General features: G+C 45.6%; 1 protein-coding gene across 2 annotated transcripts in view; it reads left to right on the top strand.

Moving 5' to 3' along the window:
* P4HA3 (prolyl 4-hydroxylase subunit alpha 3) overlaps window positions 1–19,840 on the top strand; it is a 356,959-nt gene that overhangs the window by 252,256 nt on the left and 84,863 nt on the right. The window lies entirely within an intron of this gene.

Below are 19,840 nucleotides of genomic sequence, written 5' to 3'. Positions count from 1 at the left end.
AGGTGAAAGTGAGTAGAAGCACACACGAGAGGAATAGCTTCTAGGCGCTATGTCTATGCTTGGCCCACATCTCGAGTAACAGAGTTTTAGCCATGAAAGTGAAACAGGTGAAAGTGAGTAGAAGCACACACGAGAGGAATGGCTTCTAGGCGCTACGTCTATGCTTGGCCCACATCTCGAGTAACAGATGTTTTAGCCATGAAGGTGAAACGGGTGAAAGTGAGTAGAAGCACACACGAGAGGAGTGGTTTCTAGGCGCTATGTCTATGCTTGGCCCACATCTCGAGTAAGAGATGTTTTAGCCATGAAGGTGAAACAGGTGAAAGTGAGTAGAAGCACACACGAGAGGAATGGCTTCTAGGCGCTATGTCTATGCTTGGCCCACATCTCGAGTAAGAGATGGTTTAGCCATGAAGGTGAAACAGGTGAAAGTGAGTAGAAGCACACACGAGAGGAATGGCTTCTAGGCGCTATGTCTATGCTTGGCCCACATCGCGAATAAGAGATGTTTTAGCCATGAAGGTGAAACAGGTGAAAGTGAGTAGAAGCACACACGAGAGGAATGGCTTCTAGGCGCTATGTCTATGCTTGGCCCACATCTCGAGTAACAGAGTTTTAGCCATGAAAGTGAAACAGGTGAAAGTGAGTAGAAGCACACACGAGAGGAATGGCTTCTAGGCGCTACGTCTATGCTTGGCCCACATCTCGAGTAAGAGATGTTTTAGCCATGAAGGTGAAACAGGTGAAAGTGAGTAGAAGCACACACGAGAGGAATGGCTTCTAGGCGCTACGTCTATGCTTGGCCCACATCTCGAGTAAGAGATGTTTTAGCCATGAAGGTGAAACGGGTGAAAGTGAGTAGAAGCACACACGAGAGGAATGGCTCTTAGGCGCTACGTCTATGCTTGGCCCACATCTCGAGTAAGAGATGTTTTAGCCATGAAGGTGAAACGGGTGAAAGTGAGTAGAAGCACACACGAGAGGAATGGCTTCTAGGCGCTATGTCTATGCTTGGCCCACATCTCGAGTAACAGATGTTTTAGCCATGAAGGTGAAACGGGTGAAAGTGAGTAGAAGCACACACGAGAGGAATGGCTTCTAGGCGCTATGTCTATGCTTGGCCCACATCTCGAGTAACAGATGTTTTAGCCATGAAGGTGAAACGGGTGAAAGTGAGTAGAAGCACACACGAGAGGAATGGCTTCTAGGCGCTATGTCTATGCTTGGCCCACATCTCGAGTAACAGATGTTTTAGCCATGAAGGTGAAACGGGTGAAAGTGAGTAGAAGCACACACGAGAGGAATGGCTTCTAGGCGCTATGTCTATGTTTGGCCCACATCTCGAGTAACAGATGTTTTAGCCATGAAGGTGAAACGGGTGAAAGTGAGTAGAAGCACACACGAGAGGAATGCTTCTAGGCGCTATGTCTATGCTTGGCCCACATCTCGAGTAACAGATGTTTTAGCCATGAAGGTGAAACGGGTGAAAGTGAGTAGAAGCACACACGAGAGGAATGGCTTCTAGGCGCTATGTCTATGCTTGGCCCACATCTCGAGTAAGAGATGTTTTAGCCATGAAGGTGAAACAGGTGAAAGTGAGTAGAAGCACACACGAGAGGAATGGCTTCTAGGCGCTATGTCTATGCTTGGCCCACATCTCGAGTAACAGATGTTTTAGCCATGAAGGTGAAACAGGTGAAAGTGAGTAGAAGCACACACGAGAGGAATGGCTTCTAGGCGCTATGTCTATGCTTGGCCCACATCTCGAGTAACAGATGTTTTAGCCATGAAGGTGAAACAGGTGAAAGTGAGTAGAAGCACACACGAGAGGAATGGCTTCTAGGCGCTATGTCTATGCTTGGCCCACATCTCGAGTAACAGATGTTTTAGCCATGAAGGTGAAACAGGTGAAAGTGAGTAGAAGCACACACGAGAGGAATGGCTTCTAGGCGCTATGTCTATGCTTGGCCCACATCTCGAGTAAGAGATGTATTAGCCATGAAGGTGAAACAGGTGAAAGTGAGTAGAAGCACACACGAGAGGAATGGCTTCTAGGCGCTATGTCTATGCTTGGCCCACATCTCGAGTAAGAGATGTTTTAGCCATGAAGGTGAAACAGGGGAAAGTGAGTAGAAGCACACACGAGAGGAATGGCTTCTAGGCGCTATGTCTATGCTTGGCCCACATCTCGAGTAAGAGATGTTTTAGCCATGAAGGTGAAACAGGTGAAAGTGAGTAGAAGCACACACGAGAGGAATGGCTTCTAGGCGCTATGTCTATGCTTGGCCCACATCTCGAGTAAGAGATGTTTTAGCCATGAAGGTGAAACAGGTGAAAGTGAGTAGAAGCACACACGAGAGGAATGGCTTCTAGGCGCTATGTCTATGCTTGGCCCACATCTCGAGTAAGAGATGTTTTAGCCATGAAGGTGAAACAGGTGAAAGTGAGTAGAAGCACACACGAGAGGAATGGCTTCTAGGCGCTATGTCTATGCTTGGCCCACATCTCGAGTAAGAGATGTTTTAGCCATGAAGGTGAAACAGGTGAAAGTGAGTAGAAGCACACACGAGAGGAATGGCTTCTAGGCGCTATGTCTATGCTTGGCCCACATCTCGAGTAAGAGATGTTTTAGCCATGAAGGTGAAACAGGTGAAAGTGAGTAGAAGCACACACGAGAGGAATGGCTTCTAGGCGCTATGTCTATGCTTGGCCCACATCTCGAGTAAGAGATGTTTTAGCCATGAAGGTGAAACAGGTGAAAGTGAGTAGAAGCACACACGAGAGGAATGGCTTCTAGGCGCTATGTCTATGCTTGGCCCACATCTCGAGTAAGAGATGTTTTAGCCATGAAGGTGAAACAGGTGAAAGTGAGTAGAAGCACACACGAGAGGAATGGCTTCTAGGCGCTATGTCTATGCTTGGCCCACATCTCGAGTAAGAGATGTTTTAGCCATGAAGGTGAAACAGGTGAAAGTGAGTAGAAGCACACACGAGAGGAATGGCTTCTAGGCGCTATGTCTATGCTTGGCCCACATCTCGAGTAAGAGATGTTTTAGCCATGAAGGTGAAACAGGTGAAAGTGAGTAGAAGCACACACGAGAGGAATGGCTTCTAGGCGCTATGTCTATGCTTGGCCCACATCTCGAGTAAGAGATGTTTTAGCCATGAAGGTGAAACAGGTGAAAGTGAGTAGAAGCACACACGAGAGGAATGGCTTCTAGGCGCTATGTCTATGCTTGGCCCACATCTCGAGTAAGAGATGTTTTAGCCATGAAGGTGAAACAGGTGAAAGTGAGTAGAAGCACACACGAGAGGAATGGCTTCTAGGCGCTATGTCTATGCTTGGCCCACATCTCGAGTAAGAGATGTTTTAGCCATGAAGGTGAAACAGGTGAAAGTGAGTAGAAGCACACACGAGAGGAATGGCTTCTAGGCGCTATGTCTATGTTTGGCCCACATCTCGAGTAAGAGATGTTTTAGCCATGAAGGTGAAACAGGTGAAAGTGAGTAGAAGCACACACGAGAGGAATGGCTTCTAGGCGCTATGTCTATGCTTGGCCCACATCTCGAGTAAGAGATGTTTTAGCCATGAATGTGAAACAGGCGAAAGTGAGTAGAAGCACACACGAGAGGAATGGCTTCTAGGCGCTATGTCTATGCTTGGCCCACATCGCGAGTAAGAGATGTTTTAGCCATGAAGGTGAAACAGGCGAAAGTGAGTAGAAGCACACACGAGAGGAATGGCTTCTAGGCGCTATGTCTATGCTTGGCCCACATCGCGAGTAAGAGATGTTTTAGCCATGAAGGTGAAACAGGCGAAAGTGAGTAGAAGCACACACGAGAGGAATGGCTTCTAGGCGCTATGTCTATGCTTGGCCCACATCTCGAGTAAGAGATGTTTTAGCCATGAAGGTGAAACAGGCGAAAGTGAGTAGAAGCACACACGAGAGGAATGGCTTCTAGGCGCTATGTCTATGCTTGGCCCACATCTCGAGTAAGAGATGTTTTAGCCATGAAGGTGAAACAGGCGAAAGTGAGTAGAAGCACACACGAGAGGAATGGCTTCTAGGCGCTATGTCTATGCTTGGCCCACATCTCGAGTAAGAGATGTTTTAGCCATGAAGGTGAAACAGGTGAAAGTGAGTAGAAGCACACACGAGAGGAATGGCTTCTAGGCGCTATGTCTATGCTTGGCCCACATCTCGAGTAACAGATGTTTTAGCCATGAAGGTGAAACAGGTGAAAGTGAGTAGAAGCACACACGAGAGGAATGGCTTCTAGGCGCTATGTCTATGCTTGGCCCACATCTCGAGTAACAGATGTTTTAGCCATGAAGGTGAAACAGGTGAAAGTGAGTAGAAGCACACACGAGAGGAATGGCTTCTAGGCGCTATGTCTATGCTTGGCCCACATCTCGAGTAACAGATGTTTTAGCCATGAAGGTGAAACAGGTGAAAGTGAGTAGAAGCACACACGAGAGGAATGGCTTCTAGGCGCTATGTCTATGCTTGGCCCACATCTTGAGTAACAGATGTTTTAGCCATGAAGGTGAAACAGGTGAAAGTGAGTAGAAGCACACACGAGAGGAATGGCTTCTAGGCGCTATGTCTATGCTTGGCCCACATCTCGAGTAACAGATGTTTTAGCCATGAAGGTGAAACAGGTGAAAGTGAGTAGAAGCACACACGAGAGGAATGGCTTCTAGGCGCTATGTCTATGCTTGGCCCACATCTCGAGTAAGAGATGTTTTAGCCATGAAGGTGAAACAGGTGAAAGTGAGTAGAAGCACACACGAGAGGAATGGCTTCTAGGCGCTATGTCTATGCTTGGCCCACATCTCGAGTAAGAGATGTTTTAGCCATGAAGGTGAAACAGGTGAAAGTGAGTAGAAGCACACACGAGAGGAATGGCTTCTAGGCGCTATGTCTATGCTTGGCCCACATCTCGAGTAACAGAGTTTTAGCCATGAAAGTGAAACAGGTGAAAGTGAGTAGAGCACACACGAGAGGAATGGCTTCTAGGCGCTATGTCTATGCTTGGCCCACATCTCGAGTAACAGAGTTTTAGCCATGAAAGTGAAACAGGTGAAAGTGAGTAGAGCACACACGAGAGGAATGGCTTCTAGGCGCTATGTCTATGCTTGTCCCACATCTCGAGTAAGAGATGTTTTAGTTATGAAGGTGAAACAGGTGAAAGTGAGTAGAAGCACACACGAGAGGAATGGCTTCTAGGCGCTATGCCTACGCTCGGCCCACATCTCGAGTAACAGATGTTTTAGTCATGAATGTGAAAGAGGCGAAAGTGAGTAGAAGCACACACGAGAGGAATGGCTTCTAGGCGCTATGTCTATGCTCGGCCCACATCTCGAGTCAGAGATGTTTTAGTAATGAAGGTGAAACAGGTGAAAGTGAGTAGAAGCACACACGAGAGGAATGGCTTCTAGGCGCTATGTCTATGCTCGGCCCACATCTCGAGTAAGAGATGTTTTAGCTATGAAGGTGAAACAGGTGAAAGTGAGTAGAAGCACACACGAGAGGAATGGCTTCTAGGCGCTATGTCTATGCTTGTCCCACATCTCGAGTAAGAGTTGTTTTAGTCATGAATGTGAAACAGGTGAAAGTGAGTAGAAGCACACACGAGAGGAATGGCTTCTAGCCGCTATGTCTATGCTTGTCCCACATCTCGAGTAAGAGATGTTTTAGTCATGAAGGTGAAAGAGGTGAAAGTGAGTAGAAGCACACACGAGAGGACTGGCTTCTAGCCGCTATGCCTACGCTCGTCCCACATCTCGAGTAAGAGATGTTTTAGTCATGAATGTGAAAGAGGGGAAAGTGAGCAGAAGCACACACGAGAGGAATGGCTTCTAGGCGCTATGTCTATGCTCGTCCCGCATCTCGAGTAAGAGATGTTTTAGCTATGAATGTGAAAGAGGGGAAAGTGAGCAGAAGCACACACGAGAGGAATGGCTTCTAGGCGCTATGTCTACGCTCGTCCCGCATCTCGAGTAAGAGATGTTTTAGCTATGAATGTGAAAGAGGGGATAGTGAGCAGAAGCACACACGAGAGGAATGGCTTCTAGGCGCTATGTCTATTCTTGGCCCGCATCTCGAGTAAGAGATGTTTTAGCCATGAAGGTGAAACAGGTGAAAGTGAGTAGAAGCACACACGAGAGGAATGGCTTCTAGGCGCTATGTCTATTCTTGGCCCGCATCTCGAGTAAGAGATGTTTTAGTCATGAATGTGAAACAGGCGAAAGTGAGTAGAAGCACACACGAGAGGAATGGCTTCTAGGCGCTATGTCTACGCTCGTTCCACATCTCGAGTAAGAGATGTTTTAGTCATGAATGTGAAAGAGGTGAAAGTGAGTAGAAGCACACACCAGAGGACTGGCTTCTAGCCGCTATGCCTACGCTCGTCCCACATCTCGAGTAAGAGATGTTTTAGTCATGAATGTGAAAGAGGTGAAAGTGAGTAGAAGCACACACCAGAGGAATGGCTTCTAGGCGCTATGCCTACGCTCGGCCCACATCTCGAGTAAGAGATTTTTTAGCCATGAAGGTGAAACAGGTGAAAGTGAGTAGAAGCACACACGAGATCTAGGCGCTATGTCTACGCTCGGCCCACATCTCGAGTAAGAGATGTTTTAGCCATGAAGGTGAAACAGGTGAAAGTGAGTAGAAGCACACACGAGAGGAATGGCTTCTAGGCGCTATGTCTATGCTTGGCCCGCATCTCGAGTAACAGATGTTTTAGCCATGAAGGTGAAACAGGTGAAAGTGAGTAGAAGCACACACGAGAGGAATGGCTTTTAGGCGCTATGTCTATGCTTGGCCCGCATCTCGAGTAAGAGATGTTTTAGCCATGAAGGTGAAACAGGTGAAAGTGAGTAGAAGCGCACACGAGAGGAACGGCTTCTAGGCGCTATGTCTATGCTTGGCCCGCATCTCGAGTAAGAGATGTTTTAGCCATGAAGGTGAAACAGGTGAAAGTGAGTAGAAGCGCACACGAGAGGAATGGCTTCTAGGCGCTATGTCTATGCTTGGCCCGCATCTCGAGTAAGAGATGTTTTAGCCATGAAGGTGAAACAGGTGAAAGTGAGTAGAAACGCACACGAGAGGAATGGCTTCTAGGCGCTATGTCTATGCTTGGCCCGCATCTCGAGTAAGAGATGTTTTAGCCATGAAGGTGAAACAGGTGAAAGTGAGTAGAAGCGCACACGAGAGGAATGGCTTCTAGGCGCTATGTCTATGCTTGGCCCACATCTCGAGTAAGAGATGTTTTAGCTCAGAAGGTGAAACAGGTGAAAGTGAGTAGAAGCGCACACGAGAGGAATGGCTTCTAGGCGCTATGTCTATGCTTGGCCCACATCTCGAGTAAGAGATGTTTTAGTCATGAATGTGAAAGAGGGGAAAGTGAGCAGAAGCACACACGAGAGGAATGGCTTCTAGGCGCTATGTCTACGCTCGTCCCGCATCTCGAGTAAGAGATGTTTTAGCTATGAATGTGAAAGAGGGGAAAGTGAGCAGAAGCACACACGAGAGGAATGGCTTCTAGGCGCTATGTCTACGCTCGTCCCGCATCTCGAGTAAGAGATGTTTTAGCTATGAATGTGAAAGAGGGGAAAGTGAGCAGAAGCACACACGAGAGGAATGGCTTCTAGGCGCTATGTCTATTCTTGGCCCGCATCTCGAGTAAGAGATGTTTTAGCCATGAAGGTGAAACAGGTGAAAGTGAGTAGAAGCACACACGAGAGGAATGGCTTCTAGGCGCTATGTCTATTCTTGGCCCGCATCTCGAGTAAGAGATGTTTTAGTCATGAATGTGAAACAGGCGAAAGTGAGTAGAAGCACACACGAGAGGAATGGCTTCTAGGCGCTATGTCTACTCTCGTTCCACATCTCGAGTAAGAGATGTTTTAGTCATGAATGTGAAAGAGGTGAAAGTGAGTAGAAGCACACACCAGAGGACTGGCTTCTAGCCGCTATGCCTACGCTCGTCCCACATCTCGAGTAAGAGATGTTTTAGTCATGAATGTGAAAGAGGTGAAAGTGAGTAGAAGCACACACCAGAGGAATGGCTTCTAGGCGCTATGCCTACGCTCGGCCCACATCTCGAGTAAGAGATTTTTTAGCCATGAAGGTGAAACAGGTGAAAGTGAGTAGAAGCACACACGAGATCTAGGCGCTATGTCTACGCTCGGCCCACATCTCGAGTAAGAGATGTTTTAGCCATGAAGGTGAAACAGGTGAAAGTGAGTAGAAGCACACACGAGAGGAATGGCTTCTAGGCGCTATGTCTATGCTTGGCCCGCATCTCGAATAACAGATGTTTTAGCCATGAAGGTGAAACAGGTGAAAGTGAGTAGAAGCACACACGAGAGGAATGGCTTTTAGGCGCTATGTCTATGCTTGGCCCGCATCTCGAGTAAGAGATGTTTTAGCCATGAAGGTGAAACAGGTGAAAGTGAGTAGAAGCGCACACGAGAGGAATGGCTTCTAGGCGCTATGTCTATGCTTGGCCCGCATCTCGAGTAAGAGATGTTTTAGCCATGAAGGTGAAACAGGTGAAAGTGAGTAGAAGCGCACACGAGAGGAATGGCTTCTAGGCGCTATGTCTATGCTTGGCCCGCATCTCGAGTAAGAGATGTTTTAGCCATGAAGGTGAAACAGGTGAAAGTGAGTAGAAACGCACACGAGAGGAATGGCTTCTAGGCGCTATGTCTATGCTTGGCCCGCATCTCGAGTAAGAGATGTTTTAGCCATGAAGGTGAAACAGGTGAAAGTGAGTAGAAGCGCACACGAGAGGAATGGCTTCTAGGCGCTATGTCTATGCTTGGCCCACATCTCGAGTAAGAGATGTTTTAGCTCAGAAGGTGAAACAGGTGAAAGTGAGTAGAAGCGCACACGAGAGGAATGGCTTCTAGGCGCTATGTCTATTCTTGGCCCACATCTCGAGTAAGAGATGTTTTAGCCATGAAGGTGAAACAGGTGAAAGTGAGTAGAAGCACACACGAGAGGAATGGCTTCTAGGCGCTATGTCTATGCTTGGCCCACATCTCGAGTAAGAGATGTTTTAGCCATGAAGGTGAAACAGGTGAAAGTGAGTAGAAGCACACACGAGAGGAATGGCTTCTATGCGCCATGTCTATGCTTGGCCCACATCTCGAGTAACAGAGTTTTAGCCATGAAAGTGAAACAGGTGAAAGTGAGTAGAAGCACACACGAGAGGAATGGCTTCTAGGCGCCATGTCTATGCTTGGCCCACATCTCGAGTAAATGAGTTTTAGCCATGAAAGTGAAACAGGTGAAAGTGAGTAGAAGCACACACGAGAGAAATGGCTTCTAGGCGCTATGTCTATTCTTGGCCCACATCTCGAGTAAGAGATGTTTTAGCCATGAAGGTGAAACAGGTGAAAGTGAGTAGAAGCACACACGAGAGGAATGGCTTCTAGGCGCTATGTCTATGCTTGGCCCACATCTCGAGCAACAGAGTTTTAGCCATAAAAGTGAAACAGGTGAAAGTGAGTAGAAGCACACACGAGAGGAATGGCTTCTAGGCGCTATGTCTATGCTTGTCCCACATCTCGAGTAAGAGATGTTTTAGTCATGAATGTGAAACAGGCGAAAGTGAGTAGAAGCACACACGAGAGGAATGGCTTCTAGGCGCTATGTCTACGCTCGTCCCACATCTCGAGTAAGAGATGTTTTAGTCATGAATGTGAAAGAGGCGAAAGTGAGTAGAAGCACACACGAGAGGAATGGCTTCTAGCCGCTATGCCTACGCTCGTCCCACATCTCGAGTAAGAGATGTTTTAGTCATGAATGTGAAATAGGCGAAAGTGAGAGGAATGGCTTCTAGGCGCTATGTCTACGCTCGTCCCACATCTTGAGTAAGAGATGTTTTAGCCATGAAGGTGAAACAGGTGAAAGTGAGTAGAAGCACACACGAGAGGAATGGCTTCTAGGCGCTATGTCTACGCTCGTCCCACATCTCAAGTAAGAGATGTTTTAGTCATGAATGTGAAAGAGGCGAAAGTGAGTAGAAGCACACACGAGAGGAATGGCTTCTAGCCGCTATGCCTACGCTCGTCCCACATCTCGAGTAAGAGATGTTTTAGTCATGAATGTGAAAGAGGCGAAAGTGAGAGGAATGGCTTCTAGGCGCTATGTCTACGCTCGTCCCACATCTCGAGTAAGAGATGTTTTAGCTATGAATGTGAAAGAGGGGAAAGTGAGCAGAAGCACACACGAGAGGAATGGCTTCTAGGCGCTATGTCTATTCTTGGCCCGCATCTCGAGTAAGAGATGTTTTAGCCATGAAGGTGAAACAGGTGAAAGTGAGTAGAAGCACACACGAGAGGAATGGCTGCTAGGCGCTATGTCTATTCTTGGCCCGCATCTCGAGTAAGAGATGTTTTAGTCATGAATGTGAAACAGGCGAAAGTGAGTAGAAGCACACACGCGAGGAATGGCTTCTAGGCGCTATGTCTATGCTTGGCCCACATCTCGAGTAAGAGATGTTTTAGCCATGAAGGTGAAACAGGTGAAAGTGAGTAGAAGCACACACGAGAGGAATGGCTTCTAGGCGCTATGTCTATGCTTGGCCCACATCTCGAGTAAGAGATGTTTTAGCCATGAAGGTGAAAGAGGCGAAAGTGAGAGGAATGGCTTCTAGGCGCTATGTCTATGCTTGGCCCACATCTCGAGTAAGAGATGTTTTAGCCATGAAGGTGAAACAGGTGAAAGTGAGTAGAAGCACACACGAGAGGAATGGCTTCTAGGCGCTATGTCTACGCTCGTCCCACATCTCGAGTAAGAGATGTTTTAGTCATGAATGTGAAAGAGGCGAAAGTGAGTAGAAGCACACACGAGAGGAATGGCTTCTAGCCGCTATGCCTACGCTCGTCCCACATCTCGAGTAAGAGATGTTTTAGTCATGAATGTGAAAGAGGCGAAAGTGAGAGGAATGGCTTCTAGGCGCTATGTCTACGCTCGTCCCACATCTCGAGTAAGAGATGTTTTAGCCATGAAGGTGAAACAGGTGAAAGTAAGCAGGAGAGCAACTTCTGTAGCCATTGTATTGGGTGAGGGATGGCTCTGCTCTCCTGAGATGTAAGTCAGAAGCGAAAGCGTCCAAACAACAATAATACAATGGGCACCAAAAAATCATGTCAAGGAGATACATTTTTTATTTTATTGATTTATTTCAAACCTTACACAAAATACATGAAAAATTATACACAAATCAAAATCCACTAAAATGACACATATTTCCTAATTACATGGCAAAAAAATCTATTGATTACAAAACTTAAATAATAATAAGTACTTCCAATAAAATGGAATTAAGAATTCCCAGTTAATTTCAATTTGGATAAAAAAAAGTTACATTTGTGATTAATAAACAGTCGGTTGACCAGATAAAATACATTCCCAAAAGGCAGGTGTGTTAAGAAAGCGATGCATGCGGTTGCTTAAATAGAGATAACACAAAAAAGGTCATTTATAGCAGCAAAGGCCATGGCTCGAAGGTGTTTTTTCATAGGAGAATCAAGTGAGAGTCCTGTTTGTAATGTGCATTTCATAAGCGCGCACCACCCAGGCTCAGTTCTGACTTTTAGGGCGCGGGGAAAGCTCCTACGTGCCCCGCTTCTAAAGGGCTCCCAACAATGAATTTCCAAAAACTGTAAAAATATATTTTAGTCCCCATTTATTTATGTTTTCATAATAGGGCCAGTCCGGCATCTATATGTGATATAGTTTGCAGACACGTCTACACTTACTCAATTTTCCTATTATATAGACAAACCACTACAACTGGCAACCATTTGTAAAGGGGGCTTTTTTTAAAGCACACACTGACAAATGAATCGCATCCAGGGGCTCACACGTGTGGCATATACAGAAAATCAGGACAGGACACCAGTGAGGTGAATCTATTTTGCCCAGGATCACACAGTTTAATCAATTGGCAAAGGCAGGATGTGAGCCCACTTCACTTGGGACTATTGTCTCTAGCTGTTCACCAGTGTTTGATCCTGGGTGCATAGTTGCCTTCCAAGAGTCAATGAAGCTCCTTACAAGGTTCACAAATCAGGTGAGCCATCAGTCTGATATTCTATAAGACACTGCTATAGTAACATGCGAAGCAGAAGCAGTAGAATTCAATCTCCAGAGAGGGGCACGAAAGCGAGCTCTCACATCTCAATGAACGCAAAAGCCTAAACTAGCAAAGCCTTGAATTTACTAAAAAGAAATCCAGCCTCAGGTCGCAAGCTTTCAGTGTTGCAATGTTGCAGTGTTGCAATGTTGCAGACCTGAAAGCAGATTTCCGATGAATCAGCATCAATTGCTTTTGCTTTGAAGTTTTGGACGGGACCAGGCAGTGCCGACTTTGGTGCCGGAGACGTCTGAGTGCATGGGATCCAATGCCACCCTGAACGACACCCATGTTGCTTTTACAGTTCTTTTCATAGAAGTAAATACAAACTTGGGCAAATAGTCCAAGCACCCGTTCTAGCACGCCACCAAGAAAGGCTACGAGCAGTTACCAGAATGATAAGCTACAGCCAGCTGCTACCAAATGACATATTGTAAACTTAAACACAATCTGTTACACAGAAAAAGACTGATATGCAAATGGATATTTCTGCTCTGTGACGGGTGCAGTGAGATAAAATGTGGTTGTAGACCCTCCCGAGTGGAAGAAATTCCATAGAACAGGGTATTCGACCCATGTTCGTTCTCATTGAAGGGCCTCCCACACTCCTTTGTAACTTTGTAAAACTTGGGGTTTCATCTTAAGTAACCCATGGTAAGCCAGACGTGGACTCCTTGCTCACTGTGTCTTAGGGAAGCTCAGCTTCAACTCACTGATGAGGCCCGACTAGGCTGAAACACATGTCTGGGGTTGCTGTGGTACTCTTGTTCAGAGGAGATTCACCTAGCATTTCAACGCTGAACTGCCCTTGTGGGTGGGAAAAAGACTGATATGCAAATGGCTATTTCTCCTCTGTGAAGGGTGCAGCAAGCTAAAACGTGGTTCTAGACCCTCCCGAATGGAATAAATTCCATAGAACAAGGTATTTGACCCATGTTTGTTCTCAGTAGAGGGGCTCCCACACTCCTTTGTAACTCTGTTACATAGAGACACCAGGGTTAACAGTGGGTGGCTGCCCCTAGACAGATAACATAATACATATATATATAGCCCATCTGCAATTGCTCGAAACAGGTGGATTTATGACATCAGCTCAATTGTATTTCTTGCTATTAATTTAAAAACATTGGGCCTCATTACAAGTTGGATGGTATTCGGGTGCTAAATCTGCCGGAATACCACCCAATGGAATTACCGTTACCGCCACTTGGTCTGGCAGAAATACCGCCGGATTACAAGTGGTGATGGCAGAGTTAATCCCCATTTTATGGAGTCCATAACTGTATGGGGCATTTTTGTTGGAAATACTGCTGTAGTCATTCCACCGATTTTGCCGATATTCGGAATATAGTGGGAGGATTTACCTCCAGCAAAATGCTGGAGGTAAATGCCCCACTCCAGGGCCATACACGTAGTATGGTGGTGCGGTAAAAGTGGTGTTAATTACACTACCACCAATTTTTTCCCACAGCGCCATACTTGTAATGAGGCCCATTATATCAAAAATACATTCTTATTATATACACCTCATCATTACGGGTATACAGAACTACCTGTTACAGACACTGTTCCCCAGATCTGGACGGACCACTTTCTTCTTCTATTTACAGTAGATACTAACTTAGCCAGAGCCAAGCCCACACCTGCCCCTCCTATACCCACGAGGAACAAAAAGCTAATAACCACGGAAAAATTGTTGCCAATCATACTACCCCAACTAAACTCGCTCCCAGCTAACACGGAGCCTGATATGTTAGTTGATAAATTCAACGAAACTATGAACTCAGCCCTTGATCACATAGCACCGCTCAAATTACGTACTAGTAAACCGAAAAAACATCTCAACTCATGGTTCACCCCCCACCTAAAAAATCTCAGGTTAACCAAAAGAAAACTAGAATCCAAATGGAGACTTACTCCTACAGTTGAAAACAAACTAAACCTTGCAAAGATATCATCCCAATACAAAAAAGATATCCTACTAGCCAAACAGGAAACATACAATACCAGAATATCCCAATCTAAATCAAGTGTCAGAGAACTGTTCAGTATCTTGAAAGAGCTGGAAACACCCATCATTCCCCAAGAAAACTGCACCAAGGACAAAAAATGGTGCTCAGACATTCAATCTGCCCTTATCAACAAAGTAGTCAACTTACAAACCAAAATCGCCCTAAAAAAGCATCTCTCACACCTCAGGACGCCCTAAGCCCATCACCCCTACTTAAAGCTAAACAAATAACACGTTTCTGCTTCTCCAAGGTTTCTACCATTGAAGTCGAAAAAGGGATCCTGGGACTTAAACCGTCCAACTGTAAAGGTGACCAATGCCCTGCCCAATTAATTAAGGATGCTGCAAGAGAATTATCGCCATTCATAGCTAAACTCATCAACTCATCCTTCACTACCGGCATTGTACCGAAAAATCTTAAAGAGTCGTGGGTCTTGCCACTCCTAAAGAAGCAAACCCTCGACCCTGCCATTCCTACCAATTTTAGGCCTATCACGACTGTGCCCTTTCTTCTAAAAATTTTAGACAAAGTGGCATACATGCAAATACAAAATTTCCTTGAATCCAACCACCTGCTCGGAACCCGCCAATCTGGATTCCGTCCCCAGCATGGTACAGAGACTGCCCTTATCGATCTCAAGGCCCAAATAGATCAATGTAGGGACAATGGCCAAGCAGCCTTACTCCTCTTGCTAGACCTCTCAGCAGCGTTCGATTTAGTCGACCATACAGTCTTATGCAGCCACCTAGACTCTGCTGCTCACTTCTCTAAAGAGGCCATATTATGGATCAAATCCTTCCTGAATAACCGTACCATGAGAGTCTTCTCTCCATCAGCCTCAGCTGACCCAATCCCTATAACGTGCGGTGTACCCCAGGGATCTTGTGTATCACCAACCCTCTATAACATTTTCACAAAGCCGCTCTTTGACGAAATGGATCATCTGGGTATCGCCTACACCAACTATGCAGACGATACCCAGATCCTCCTTCCGCTTTCAGGAGATTACGTCGTGGATCTGGCTTTAGTGAATAAAATTTGCAGCATCGTTCAAGCATGGATGGCCACACACGGCTTATGCCTGAACGACGACAAAACTGAGCTCATAATCCTAGGCACCCCGACATACATAACTAAACTCAACACTGACTATGCCAGCTTCATTATCGATGGGAACAATATCAAAGTAGCAAAGGAAGTCAAGACCCTAGGCTTTTACCTTGACGCCACCTTAAACTTTGGCAAACAAATCAACTCCCTAGCCTCTTCCACAGCATATACTTGCAAACTCATTAGAGCCAGCAAGCAATTCCTCTCTACAGACAGCTGCATCACGCTTGCCAGAGCCCTTATTCTGTCCAAACTGGACTACTGTAATGGTCTTTACATTGGGGCTAACAAACAGACTATCCAAAAAATCCAGGTCCTACAGAATAATGCCTTGAGAGCCGCGCTTAAGATCAACAGGAAAGAGCATATCTCCTCTATAAGAAGAGAATATAAATGGCTATCCACTCAGGACAAAATCCAACTTAAAATTGCCTCCCTTACTCACAAGTGCCTCAATAACATGGCACCACCCTACCTCATGGACAGGCTACACTTAAGAACTTCACTTAGACCAACAAGAATGGTCAATGCAAATTGCCTCTATGTCCCTCGCTTTAAACGTGCCACTATTGGAGGACATAGCTTCGCAGTCAAAGCAGCACAGCTTTGGAACTCCCTACCACATGACATAAGAGAACCCCAGCCCTTTGCGAAATTTAGGCAGAATTTGACCAAGTGGCTGAGAGCTAATGACATCTAACTAATCCGACCTGCTTGACCTGACTGTCCCTACTAGCTTTCCACCTGCATGCCCCAGTTCTGATACCACTTTCTGTATTTTACTCCATTGTATATTACTGTACCTATTCCACTGTATATCACCTCCACATTGTGAATATTCCTGTACTTTGATCACCTCCTGTCTCGACCCTGCCCCAGCCCTGCTCATTCTTGCTTACTGTATACTGCATTATGACCTTGCACATGTACCTGTATATATTTTATTTATGGCAGAATGTATTATGTTTATGTAATTGTACCTGTAACAAAGCTTAGCATATTCTTGTCTTCTGCGCCCTGATGCTCCAGGGCCTGGCGCGCCCTACAAATAATAAACTAAACTAAACTAAACTAAACTACCTGCACACTGACAAGCATGTAAATCACTACACATAAACACTATCACATTCTATTTACAATTACCCATTCTCATCTTGTCCCATTCAGTAATTTTAAAGTTGCTCACAATTACACAAGTCATGAGTTAATCTTGACCTGCATTCTTAGATTTTTGTATAATAATTTACATTAGTTGGCATCTGCTTCTTATAGCAATGATCATGCAATAAAACACATAACCCAACATGTTTCGCTCTTTCAACCACATTTACTTAGCGGTACTTCATCAGGGGAGCAAACTAAAGGGATTCCTGATGCTACATACAAACAACAAGTTAGTAGTTATGCTGATTTACACACTATCAAATAGGTGGATGGAGACATAAGTTAACTGAGTTACTACCACAATCCCTATGTCTTCACGGTTTTACTACACACATGTTCAAACAGCCATTTCCATTTTCTAGGCCGATATTCTAAGCAGGATTCGTATCAGGCTCAAGATTAACTCATGACTTGTGTAAATGTGACCAACTTTAAGATTACTAAATGGGACTTGACGAGAATGAGTAATTTTACATAGGATGTGATAGTATGTATGTGTATTGAATTACATGTTTGTCAGTGTGCAGGTAGTTCTGTCTACCTGTACTGTTGTGATGTATATATTAAGAATGTATTTATGATATAATGTTTTTAAATTAATAACAAGAAATGGAATTGTACTGATGTCATTAGTCCACCTGTTTAGAACAATTGTGGAGGGGGTATATATATGTATTCTTTTTACTATATTTTAAACTTGACCTGTGTACCCCAGGATCAGCTACATAGGAATGCATGACCTTAAATAAAAACAAAAATTGGCCTATGTCTTTCAGTCTATTAAGAAACATTCATTAAACTGAATGCGACTTGAGGCCACTGGGCATTTCGCGCGTTAGAAGAATTGAATAGATAAAATAGATAAAAGAAAAAAATGCAGAATTGAGGAAAGCTTTACTCCACAGGTTGTATGTTATAGTATGCCATGTTGTAGAAACTTGTGGGGCGCATGTTCAGCAGGAGGTCACCTGGCGTTGTAACAACTCTCAGAGTGGGGAAAGACTCGGAAAAAAGAGACGGGTTTTAAGGTGGCCGTGGAAAGAGAGGTTCCAGGTTGGCCTGGTAGCTTGTTAAATATTTGGGCGGCAAGTACAGAAAACGAACGACTCCCAGTTGAAGAGTTGAGGAATTTAGGAACCAGGAAAAAGCCGGAGCTGAGAGGGGTGGAGGATCCAGGATAAGGTGTATCTTTGAATCGGAATGTCAAAAAAGCTGATCAGGTTTGATGGAATCAGTGATGAGCAATACAAAGGGTCTTAACATAATTCTTGGCCCAGCGAAGGGAGCAAATAATTGGTGTGACAATGTGGTGTTAACTGGTGTCGGAGGTCAATCGGCTGCCACATTCTGGATTAATCGGAGATGATGGATTGCGTAAGAGGGGAGACTGAGGCGAAGAGAGCTACAGTAATGTAACTGAGATTGGATGCAGAGGCGTTGCTAGGGGGTGGTAAGGGGGGTATAGCGCCGGGTCTTGTGGTTGTAGCCCTGGGTAGAAGCTCAGGGGTTACAACCAAAAAGCTAACTAGCTCCGAGTCCTGACAGTCCTGGCATTAGCGTAGCCCCGTATTTTTTCCAGACCAAGCACCACCCCTGATTGCATGAATGTAGTGATAGCAACTGTTTATGCAGAGGGAGTGACGAAAAATAGGATCAGCACTTTGAGTTGAAGCAGGCATGATGAAGAAATGTTGCTGATATGTGGGGCTAAGCAGGGTTGGTCATGAAGTTCAATCTTAGGTTTCTGATGATGGGCACAAGCCGGGGCAGGTTAGAAGGGATGGTGCGACATGGGCATTGCCAACAGAATAGAAGGGGCTCTGAAAATCAGTACCTTTATTATCTCAGTTAAATTTCATCCAGGGGTTTTTCATCCAGGAGAAGATGTCATCCAAGCAGTTTTTAAATCAAAGGGATGGAGAGGTAGGGTCACTGCTGAGGCGGTTCAGTAGCAGAGTGCTGCCATCATAGGTAAAGAATGAAAAGCTATGAGATGCCATGACTGGGGTGGCAGAGTAGGGGAGCAAGCAAAGTGCCATGGAGGACACCACTTGGTATGGGGCAGTAAGAGAAAGCGAAGAGACGGAAGGAAATGGCCTACAGGTGGATAACTAGAAACGCATGATTAATCATGTCAACGGACGTCATGAGTTCTAAAAGGACTAAGGCCACCACTGCCACATCATCCTTAGTTACGCAAAGCAGGCTGACCGACTGTCTCGGGAGGATAGTTCAGGGGCAACGTGTTCACCTTGGAAGTAAGACGACACAGAGCACCACAGGGTCGATCCCTGGGTCCACGCTTAGAAACCTCTGAGTATTAAGCATGTTATAAATAATCTATCATATCATATCACCTGGCACCGTTTTAGTACTGTGATCTGGGTGAATGAGTTGGTACTTTTCAAGGAAGGCTTTGAGCTGAATGGTTATAAGGGCACTCGGGATCTTGGAGGAAACAGGCAGAAGAGGGATCGGACCCAGGTTAGATGGCACTACTGGACCAAGTTATGACTTCCTGTGGAGGGGAGATACAACAGCCGTGGACATTGCCTGAACTGAGAGCTTTGCTGAAGAGGGTGAGGAGGGAATGTGCCAAGAAGACCTCAGGGCAGAGTTTCAAGGGGCTAATATGGCAAGCATCACAAGGTAAGCCGGATGGGACAGGTAGATGGGGGTGAGAAGAATGAGAAGGGAGGTAGATGCCAAGCTGTGGAGCAGGTGGAGGGAGGGTTGCTTTGAGATGGAATACGGGAGGGGGACTAATGTGGAGGCGAGGAGAGCCCAGGTGGACTTGGCTTTGTCTGGAAAGTAAGCAGACAGTTATAAACAGAGGTGAAATGAGAGTGAGATGGTGGAAGAAAGTAAAAGAGTATGAAAAATCTTTGTGGGCCGCACCAAATATCTTTTGATTATTGGTTCAGTTTTCCGTATGATCAAAGATATTGGTAGATTTGCCTGCGCAAATAGATTGTTTTTTTAACAGTTGAGCTGTGTTTTGTGGGCAAGCGTAGCAGTCTTACAGAAAAAGAGGCGTCGGTAAGGTTCTGCAGCTTCAGCCTGTGCTGTTCCAATGGCAGGGTCTGCGGTGCACCACAGGCAAGTGTCTGGGTTCAATGAAACGACTTGAGAACTTCATGGGGATTTGTGTTTCAAGCACGGAGGAGACCCATTAGCCAAAAGCAGTGGCTGCAGAAAACGAGTGGGGGATGTGTGAGACCAGAGGCCATGGAGCAGAGTTCAGAGCCAAGTGTGTCTATAGATTGTTTTTTTCAAGGATGGGTACGGATTTTGATAAATGAATGAAGCGGTACTAGAGAGCAGGGTTTGGCAATCAAGTACCGGATTGCATAGTTATCAGACCATCCTTTTGGTAAGAACTGGTTGATGGTGGT

This window comes from Ambystoma mexicanum, chromosome 7q (genome assembly GCF_040938575.1).
Source record: "Ambystoma mexicanum isolate Mex_15411 chromosome 7q, UKY_AmexF1_1, whole genome shotgun sequence".
In the NCBI taxonomy this organism is placed as follows: Eukaryota; Metazoa; Chordata; class Amphibia; order Caudata; family Ambystomatidae; genus Ambystoma; species Ambystoma mexicanum.
This window is presented reverse-complemented; position numbering and strand designations above follow the sequence as displayed.